The sequence below is a fragment of the Sphaerodactylus townsendi genome, linkage group LG14, assembly GCF_021028975.2.
Source record: "Sphaerodactylus townsendi isolate TG3544 linkage group LG14, MPM_Stown_v2.3, whole genome shotgun sequence".
Lineage (NCBI taxonomy): Eukaryota > Metazoa > Chordata > Lepidosauria > Squamata > Sphaerodactylidae > Sphaerodactylus > Sphaerodactylus townsendi.
Window position 1 is genome coordinate 41,912,300 of NC_059438.1, and position 10,076 is coordinate 41,922,375.

A 10,076-nucleotide genomic window follows, 5' to 3' on the forward strand; every position below is an offset into this window, starting at 1 on the left:
TGAATTGGATTTGCTGATGCAAGAGAACGCAGCTCCCTCCCAGCTAATCCCTAACGTTGTTTTTTAGCAGGTGATGCAGCACTCCACACATCTTTCAAAAATAATTGCTTTTTTAATGAACAACTACACGCCTGTGTCGGTTTTCAGTGTGGCAGTGCATTTAACAATTGCATTAATATTAACGTTTGCAACTGCTGATTGTGCTTGCTGAGCCATATTCATGGAGACTTTTTTTTTTTCAAAAAAGACATTGTGGCAGTTAGCTTCTGATTGAAAGGGCTAGCAAAAAAGTATGCTTTGTGAATCATACACTCTGTGAACCTAGGCTGAAGTTGTAAAAAAAGCACTGAAAATGCTGGGGGGAAGAATTAGGACTAATAAAAGGAAACACTTCTTCACGCAACGTATGATTGGTGTTTGGAATATGCTGCCACAGGAGGTGGTGATGGCCACTAACCTGGATAGCTTTAAAGGGGGCTTGGATAGATTTATAGAGAAGTCGATTTATGGCTACCAATCTTGATCCTCTTTGATCTGAGATTGCAAATGCCTTAACAGTCCAGGTGCTCGGGAGCAGCAGCAGCAGAAGGCCATTGCTTTCACATCCTGCATGTGAGCTCCCAATGGCACCTGGTGGGCCACTGCGAGTAGCAGAGAGCTGGACTAGATGGACTCTGGTCTAATCCAGCAGGCTAGTTCTTATGTTCTTATGTTCTTAAGGCATCTTTACAGGGCCATTGTCTTTGTAGTATTGGATGTGTCTCTTCTAAAAATATTGAGATACAAGCAGAGTGATGAGAAGCAAGCAGGCACTCAGTCAGGACTGATCGTGAGGGAGCCTCAGTCCTCAAAAAGTGATGGCAGAGATTTCCCTTTGGCATCCCACAATCGCTACTTGCCAGCCAACCTGCTAAGAAAAAATCGCTTTGCTCAAACACGACTGGTCACTTTCCTTCCTCTCTTGGCATGCTCTGGTCTCAGATCACGCCTGGGCAGTCAAAGTGTGACTTGGGTCAAAGGTTCAAGGGATCGCCACTTCGGCTGAGCAAATGTCTTTTGCTATGCAGCTGTTTGAAAGCTTGGAAAGAACATTGTTGTTTTCAGAGGCTTGAAACTGGCATATCGGAAAGCCCCCAGTATGTCAGGCTCTCGAACGTGGAAATAACAGAGACCGTAGGAAAGTCCTAAAGCAGTTTATTTCTAACAACGCGTAGAGCAGTGGTGGCGAACCTTTGGCACTCCAGATGTCATGGACTGCAATTCCCAATTGGCCATGCTGGCAGGGGCTGATGGGAATTGTAGTCCATAACATCTGGAGTGCCAAAGGTTCGCCACCACTGGTGTAGAGCAGTGATGGCGAACCTATGGCACGGGTGCCAGAGGTGGCACTCGGAGCCCTCTCTGTGGGCACTCGCACACAGAGTTCGTCATGTGGGGGGCGGAAAATCACACCCACACCCCCGCACGCACACACACATCTAGGTTGACCTGGGTCACTGAGCTCGACGTGCACACACCACGGTGAGCAGGAAGGACTCGGCTGGCAGGCCTGGTGCCTGTGCTCTGAGTGGCTGCTGCGCGAGGGGGGAGGGTGCAGAGGAGGCAGAGATGCTAGAGAGGCACAGAGCTGTGCGCATGGGACTTGCTGGAGACTAGAGCAGGCTGGCCCCTGCTCGAGCGGGTGGAATGAAGGAAGAGGGAGCTAACTGGGTTTTTCTAAACTAAAACCTCAGCATTTAGGTTAAATTTCTGGGTTGGCACTTTGCAATAAATAAGTGGGGTTTAGGTTGCAATTTGGGCACTCGGTCTCAAAAAGGTTCGCCATCACTGGTGTAGAGTAATAATAGAAAGCTGAATCTAAGCTCTCCAGCTTAGATCCACAGATTATATCCTTCAACCCCCCCATTTGTCCCACACCAAATGTGCCTCACAAATTCTACAACATTTGCACTACAGAGCTTCAAAGAACCTGAGAACCATTCACACCTTCTTGCAGGGGAGCTGGCGCCAGGGAGTTGCCAGGAAGGGAAGAGGGAAACAGAAAAGCAGTTACAGGAAAACATTTGCAATTCTTACACAGCAAGACATCTGGGCACTGACAGGCCTGGGCCTGACACAGTAGATCTACCTTAGTGTGACGCAGTGGTCATGGCCCTTAGTAACAAGCCCCAATAAAGCTGCTATCTTTTCTCAGGTTTCTTGGGAGGACCTACTGCAAGCATGCATGTGTAACAGTGCTATAATTCCTGCCTCTACATGCATATTAGGGTTGTTGGAGCGAGGGGGAACTACGCCCAGGACATGCGTGTGCCCTGCACCCCTGCCATGCTCCCGCCCAGCCCCACCCTGGAAAGCCGCGCCAAGTCCCCGCACCAGCATGTGCCCGGTGCGTCACGCCATGCCCCCGCCCCCTTGGCACTATTCCACTGGTTGTCAGCCTCCAAGGACCTACAGACCTAATGGAATTACAGCAGATCTCCAACCTCCAGAGGAAATGGCAGCTTTGGGGGATGGACTTCATTGCATTATACCCTGCTGAAGTCCCTCTCCTCTAGTAAACTATTATATACACATATTCTAATGAAGGAAAATCATTATTTGTATGAAACAAAAACCTACTAATCTACTGCTTTCTTGCCTTGAAGATACATATCATTTTTAATTCACACGAATCAAGGGTGCAAAATAATGTTTACTGTTGCTTAGTTATAACTTTATCTATACTACACAAAGTTTTCTCCTGTGTTTTTTAATTGCAAAGTCTTTGATTTGATCATATCCTCAAAATTAATCTGACATAACAAATCTGCTTCAATACTTAGCAGAGATAAGAAGAGAAGAAGAGAAGAGTTTGGATTTAAATCCCCCCTTTCTCTTCTGCAGGAGACTCCAAGGGGCTGACAATCTCCTTGCCCTTCCCCCCTCACAACAAACACCCTGTGAGGTGGGTGGGGCTGAGAGAGCTCTGAGAAGCTGTGACTAGCCCAAGGTCACCCAGCTGGCGTGTGTGGGAGCGCACAGGCTAATCTGAATTCCCCAGATAAGCCTCCACAGCTCAGGCAGCAGAGCTGGGAATTAAACCCGGTTCCTCCAGATTTGATACACGAGCTCTTAACCTCCTACGCCACTGCTGCCCCCCCCCCCCAATTTACTTGAGGCCCCAAGTACACGCTTATTTTGCTGAATGGTTCATCCAGGGCTGTCAGCCTGGTAAAATGCTACAGAATCCACTTCCTAAAGCAGTTTTCTTTGGGGGGAACTGATCAGTTATGGAGACTATTTGTAATCTGGAGCTTGGCAACCCTAAGGTGAAGTGTCCTAAATACTTTCATAAGTTGAAGAGAAGTAGTTTGCTGAACTACTTCTCAATGGCTGGTTCCGGGCAACAAATGCACAGCAGGCTGCAGTTGTTATAAAGTTTCCTTTTCCCCATTCACATGCATGCAGAGCAAGGAGTAATCGGAGCTCACAGTAACAATCCGGGTTGCTTTCAAGCCTTCACACGGAGACACTTCGCTTTCAAAAAAATGTCCTGCTATACATGTGTAGCTATGCAGGCATGCAGAAATGTGTTGGAACAGGTGACAATTGCACCATGGGAGGGGGAGGGCATTATAGCGGAACCTCGGTTTTCATTGCCTTTAGTTTCCATTGGTTTCGGTTTTCATCGATTTTTTCAGTGAAAAATTTGTCTCGGTTTTCATCGATTTGCCTCGGTTTTCATCGATTTGCAGTAAGGTGCAGGGGTTTGTGGAGAAAAATCAGCCGGACAAAGCTGTTGCAGGATGTGTCTGCAACTTGTTTAATGACAATGTCTTGCCCCATTTCAGACAAATCTTAAAGAGGCGTCAGAAACAGACCTCTTTGGACAGCTTTCTGGTGCGGCATTGGTCCACTGGCTCTGAAGCTGGTCCTAGTGTCATTGCTTGTTACTGTTTTCAGCATTAAACACTATGCTTATTCACCAAAAAAAAGTGTTTTTGGTAGGTTTTTTGGAGTGCCTAGAATGGATTAATTGGATTTACTTTGATTCCTTTGGAAAAGTTTGCCTCGGTTTTCATCGGTTTCGGTTTTCATCGATTCTTTTCAGACGGATTACCAACGAAAACCGAGGTTCCACTGTATATGTCTTTGAACTGTCCTGTTGTATTATTCACTCTCTATGTTTAACTCTGCCTACCAACTTCCTCCTCCTCCTCCTCCTCCTCCTTCTTCAGTACAGCTATCTTCTCTCTCCTTCTGACTTGGTACTGAGCACATGACGTAGCTGACTGTTTCTGAGCAAACCAATTTACTTGTTATAGAGTTTCTATATTCCTATCGTCTTCCAATCTGGGCTGCCTGATCTGACTAGGTTATCTCTATTGTTAAACAACTCAGACCCCGGTCTTTGTGAAGAGATCGCCAATTTCATTGCAGAGATAGTTGAGAGCTCCCAGTAGAACGCATTTGCTGTGGTCCCCGTAGGGCCTTTTATCTATCATGTATTCATGCAATTGTTCCTGATTTATGTAACTCTTTCTGACTATGCCAATAAAGGTTTATGTATGTATGTATGTATGTATGTATGTATGTATGTATGTATGTATGTATTCCTATCGTTTTCCTTGGAACAATGTTTGTGGCACAAAGTTGTCTGAATTAAAAGTAAATTTTATCTTTTTTGCAAATGCCTGCTTGAAAGAACTTTCTTTATTGCACACACATAGAAGGGGCTCGACCCATATTCAACCAAAACTTCAACAAAATGAACCCCCACAACTATGCCAATCATCCCACAATACAACCAGTTGTACCTGCATAGCTATCCGCGCGCAACGTGCAAAAGAAAAGAAAAAGAGACCCCCTGCAATGGCAGGGCACTGGTGGGTGGCGTCTCCCTGGCCATGGACAGCGCAGCGGAAGAGAGGGGAATAAAACACCTCCTGCTTGGCTGTCCGCACAGGAGCTGCTGTAACCAGGAGTTTTCAAAAGGGTCTGGTTTAGTGATCTTCGAAAATCCCAGGTTGAGGGAAATGAAATGGCCAGACTCATTTTGGGGGTGGGACCTGCGTAAACTTCTCCCTGCTCCCAACAGTTTATATAGCGACCAACCCCCGTGATATTTGCCCTATGCGGAATCGACCAATGTTTGTCTTGGCTTCAAACCACGGCTCTTCTGTTTTCACTTCTACCTTCTCCTCTTCTGTATATTATAAACAACTAGCGGACCCGGCCACGCGTTGCTGTGGCTGAGTCTGGAGAAATGGAGAAGAAAGAAAAGGGGAAGCGAACGGTTCGAACATGTGTCATTGCACAATGCTTGCAAGGGAGGGAAGGGGCAAGGAGGCCCTCCCTCCCCTCCCTCTCTCCCATTCCCTTGCATGGCTACCCGCCCCGTCCCTCCCTCACCTTCCCCTTCCTCCGCTAGGGTGGGTGGGCCATGTCCAGATGGCCCGCCCCATCCCTTTCACTCCATAAGGCAGTGGTTTTCAAGGAAGGCATGGTTGGTTCCCTTGTATCAGAGGGTGTTGCTTTGACAGCCAGCAGATGGCGCTGTTGGGGAACAGAACTGTGGTTCCAACTGTCACAGGTGTGGTATGTACACAATAACGGGCACAGTTGTGACATGTACACAACAGGAGGTGTGGAAACAGTATGGAAACCTGGCCGCGACGAATGCGGCGTTGTGATAACGAAAATTTCAAAGCAATTGGTCCAGTAGTTTGGGAGATTACCTGTCAGCAGAACAACGCACTGATAGATTTATATATATATAGACTAGTGGGGCCCAGACACGGGTTGCTGTGGCTTATTGTGGTGAAATGGAAAAGGAACAGTAGCAGCAAATCAATTGCAGAGGCCAGCGATGCGTGCTCATGCAAATAAGCAGCCTGATACTGTCGCTGTCATTGATGTGTGTTCCGCATTCAGCAGGGGGGGGGAATGGAAAGGCACCCTCCACACATCTAGGCTGGCTGGTCATGATCCTTTACCTGGGAGTAAGTTTGGTTGGTGGCAATGGGTGTGGCTTCTGAGGGAAACCCTCTGAGGGACCGCAGCGCTTGTCCCCATTCAAAGTATGTCGCGGTTGTTGTGCCGAGCTTACTCCTGAATAATGCGTGCCTGGTTTTCTTAACTGTAACCGCTGAAGTATTCAGGGGAATCTAGGGTGCCTGGCCCCTCCCTCCCGTCCTGCATGTAAGCCCCTCACTCTCTTCCCTCCCTCACTTCTCTTCCCTTGCATGCCACCCCTCCCCCCCCCTCCCTTTCCCTCCCCTCGGGTGGGGGGGTCATATCAAGATGCTGGGCCCCCTGCCTCCCCTCCCCTGCATGCCACCCCCCACTGTCTCCCTCTCTAGCTTCTGCTGCCTTGCCTGCCCACTCCTTTCCTTCCTCTCTCTCTTCCCTTGAATGCCACCCCTCCCTCTTCCTCCCTTCCCTCTCCCTCGTGTGTATGTGTGAGTATGTGTTTCACTTCCACTCCAGTTACTGCCTATGTACTGTTTTCACTGCTCATATCTGGCCATCTGAGCGAACATTCTAAGCTGCACAAACATTCTAAGGGTGACAGTTACACACAGGCAGCTGCATGTCCTTCACCAGGGAGCGCCAGGAAAAAGGTGTCTTACCTGGGCCAGGTGTGAAATTTCAGGTATGTGAACATCTGAAAACACTCTCGCCTGGCTGACTATAGTGGCTGGGAATTTTCAGAGGAATTGGCCCAGCAGTTACCGAGGTATACTATCATCAACAAAAACACTGTTAGCTTTTTATATAGAGAGATAGTAGCGTAACTATTGCTATTATTCTACAAGACACATTTTGGTGTACAGGCTAAGTTGTATGTTCCTGCATTGCAGGGGGTTGGACTTGATGGCCTTTGTGGTCTCTTCCAACTCTATGTTTCTATGATTCTGGGTGACAAAGGAACTTCTGAGGGAAGAAATGGAAGTGAAATGGATTTCAAACTGAAACCCAAAAGGATTTGCCTGAGGCAACCAGAACAATGTTAATTTGTTCTACATATTTAAACCTCGCAATATTATTATAAGAAATTAAGTACTTCCCATGAAAAATTGCCCGCATTACAAGGAGAGGGAGACACTGAACGGTTTGGGGGTTTAATTTGGAAAGGCTGTGATACAAGACATTGACTTGGTTATTAATCTCCTGGCTTGCTTCATAAAAGTTCTGGTTAAATGAGAGATTACAAGACCACATGGAAGCAGGGAGCCAAGAGACTCATTAAACTCATAGGTAGAGTCAGAGCTTGAGGATATGAGAGAAAAGTAATAAAAATTACATTTCCAAACCATCAATCCTCTTGATGAATATCCCACTTCTCTGACAGATAATGGCATTTCTACAAATGTGCACAATTCATTTTTTTGCTTTATTCACTCACTTCAGATTTTATTAGGGTTAGGGGGATGTTTGGTTAGGGTACACTGGAGTAATTAGATTAGTTAAGGACAAAAGAAAGCAACTGGCTGCTGTCCAAAGTAAGTCCAAAGGTCCACCCAGTTCAGTGTGGTGAAGTGGTTAAGAGCAGGTGGGTTCTAATCTGGAGAACTGGGTTTGATTCCCCACTCCTCCACCTGAGTGGCAGAGGCTTATCTGGTGAACCAGATGTGTTTCTGCACTCCTACATTCCTGCTGGGTGAAAACCTTGGGCTAGTCACAGTTCTCTCTGAACTCTCTCAGCCCCACCGACCTCACAAGGGGTCTGTTGTGAGGAAGGGAAAGGAGTTTGGAAGCCACCTTGAGTCTCCTTACAGGAAAGAAAGGTGGAATATAAATCCAAACTCCTCCTCCTCCTCCTCCTCTTAAGCACATAAGAACATAAGAACAAGCCAGCTTGATCAGACCAGAGTCCAGCTCTCTGCTACTCGCAGTGGCCCACCAGGTGCCTTTGGAAGCTCACATGCAGAATGTGAAAGCAATGGCCTTCTGCGGCTGTTGCTCCCGAGCACCTGGTCTGTTAAGGCATTTGCAACCTCAGATCAAAGAGGATCAAGATTGGTAGCCATAGATCGACTTCTCCTCCATAAATCTATCCAAGCCCCTTTTAAAGCTATCCAGGTTAGTGGCCATCACCACCCCCACCACCCCCACCACCCCCACCAAACCCCACCCCCACCAAACCCCACGCCCACCCCCACCCCCTCCTCCTCCTCCTCCTCCTCCTCCTCCTCCTCTTCTTCTTCTTCTTCTTCTTCTTCTTCTTCTATCAGCAGTGGCGTAGGAGGTTAAGAGCTCATGTATCTAATCAGGAGGAACCGGGTTTGATTCCCAGCTCTGCCACCTGAGCTGTGGAGGCTTATCTGGGGAATTCAGATGAGCCTGTGCACTCCCACACACGCCAGCTGGGTGACCTTGGGCTAGTCACAGCTTCTCGGAGTTAGTGGCCATCACCACCCCCACCAATCCCACCCCCAACCCCCAACCCCCTCCTCCTCCTCCTCCTCCTCCTCCTCCTCCTCCTCCTCTTCTTCTTCTTCTTCTTCTTCTTCTTCTTCTTCTTCTTCTTCTTCTTCTTCTTCTTCTTCTTCTTCTTCTTCTTCTTCTTCTTCTTCAGAAACCTCTAGAAAAGCCACAAGCAGGGCCAAGAGACAACAGCCCTTCCCCAGTTGGTATCCAGAAGCACACTGCCTCTGACCATGGAGGTTCTGGGCTAATATCCTATTTAGTCTGCTAACAATGCCACGCTTAAGAACATTGCCCTGAGAGCAATCCCACTTCAGGCAGACCCCTCTCAATCTACTCAGCAGAACATGATGCGATCTTAAAACTTGCTGAAACAACAAACAAGAGTTCAGCATGAAAGAAATGTGTGGTCATGCTGACTTAGTGTCATAAAGGTTGGTGTTACACAAATGGAACCATTTCTGAAAGCAGGAAAATGCACAGGAACAGGTTTTTTCTCTCATCCAATTTGCGAAGCTACTTCACATATCCACAACCATCATTTCAAGACTGCTTAGCAAGCCGTGTGTCACTTTCACAAGCCGGGTATGAACGAACCACCACAGATCCAACACTTCAGACAGAATATCCATAACCCCTGACTTGCCTTGGACAACAAATTTATCTTTTCTCACGTACGTTTAATTTGTACAGTGTCATGTATATTGATAGTTGCAGCTGCCGCTACTACTACTAGGGGCAGTAGTTGTCAGTTGATAATATTGGACATTTGTACTCAAAGCAAGGAAATCTTGATTCCAGAGAGACTGATAGCCTGGATATTATTTTTGATCCTACAGCAAGTATGTTTTGCTGTGTGCTGCTCCGGTCATGAAATCTATATTGGTATTAAGCTGATAGAGGATTGCCTTCTTCTAGGTCAGTGGTGGCGAACCTATGGCACGGGTGCCAGAGATGGCATTCAGAGCCCTCTCTGTGGGCACCCACAAACAGAGTGCCCCCCCACACACACATCTAGGCTGGCCTGGGCCGCTGGGTTCGATGATTAGCATTAAACCTAAGACCAAGTTTTGGGGAAGCAGTGTAGGTAACCCTGTTAAGTGCTGTTAAACCCCACTGATTTTCATGCAAAGAACTAAAGTGCGATCCTTTACCTGGAAGTAAGCTCGGTTGCTGGCAATGGGGCTTGCTTCTGAGTAAACCCTCCTAGGGTCATAATTCACCCATTGGAAGCGTTGCACGGTTGCTGCAATTTCAAAGCCACCAATTACCACCAAGCTTACTCCCGAGGAATGGATGCCTTTGAGTCAACTGTTTTTTCTAAACTAAAACCTCAGTTTTCAGGTTAAATTGCTGTGTTGCACTTTGTGATAAATAACTGGGTTGCAATTTGGGCACTCGGTCTCGAAAAGGTTCGCCGCCACTGTTCTAGGTTGACCTGGAGGCCTCCTAGGATTATGACTGATCACTGGAGCACAGAGTTCCCTCAGAGAAAATGGCAGCTTTGTAAGGTGGACTCTATGGCATTATGCCCTCCTCAGGGCCCTCCCCTCCCAGACCTCTCCCTTCCTAGGCTCCACCCCCAAGTATCCAGGAATTTCCCAACCTGGAGATGGCAACCATAATCTGACATGATATCAGAAGTCAGAACCATTCCCAGCAGACTG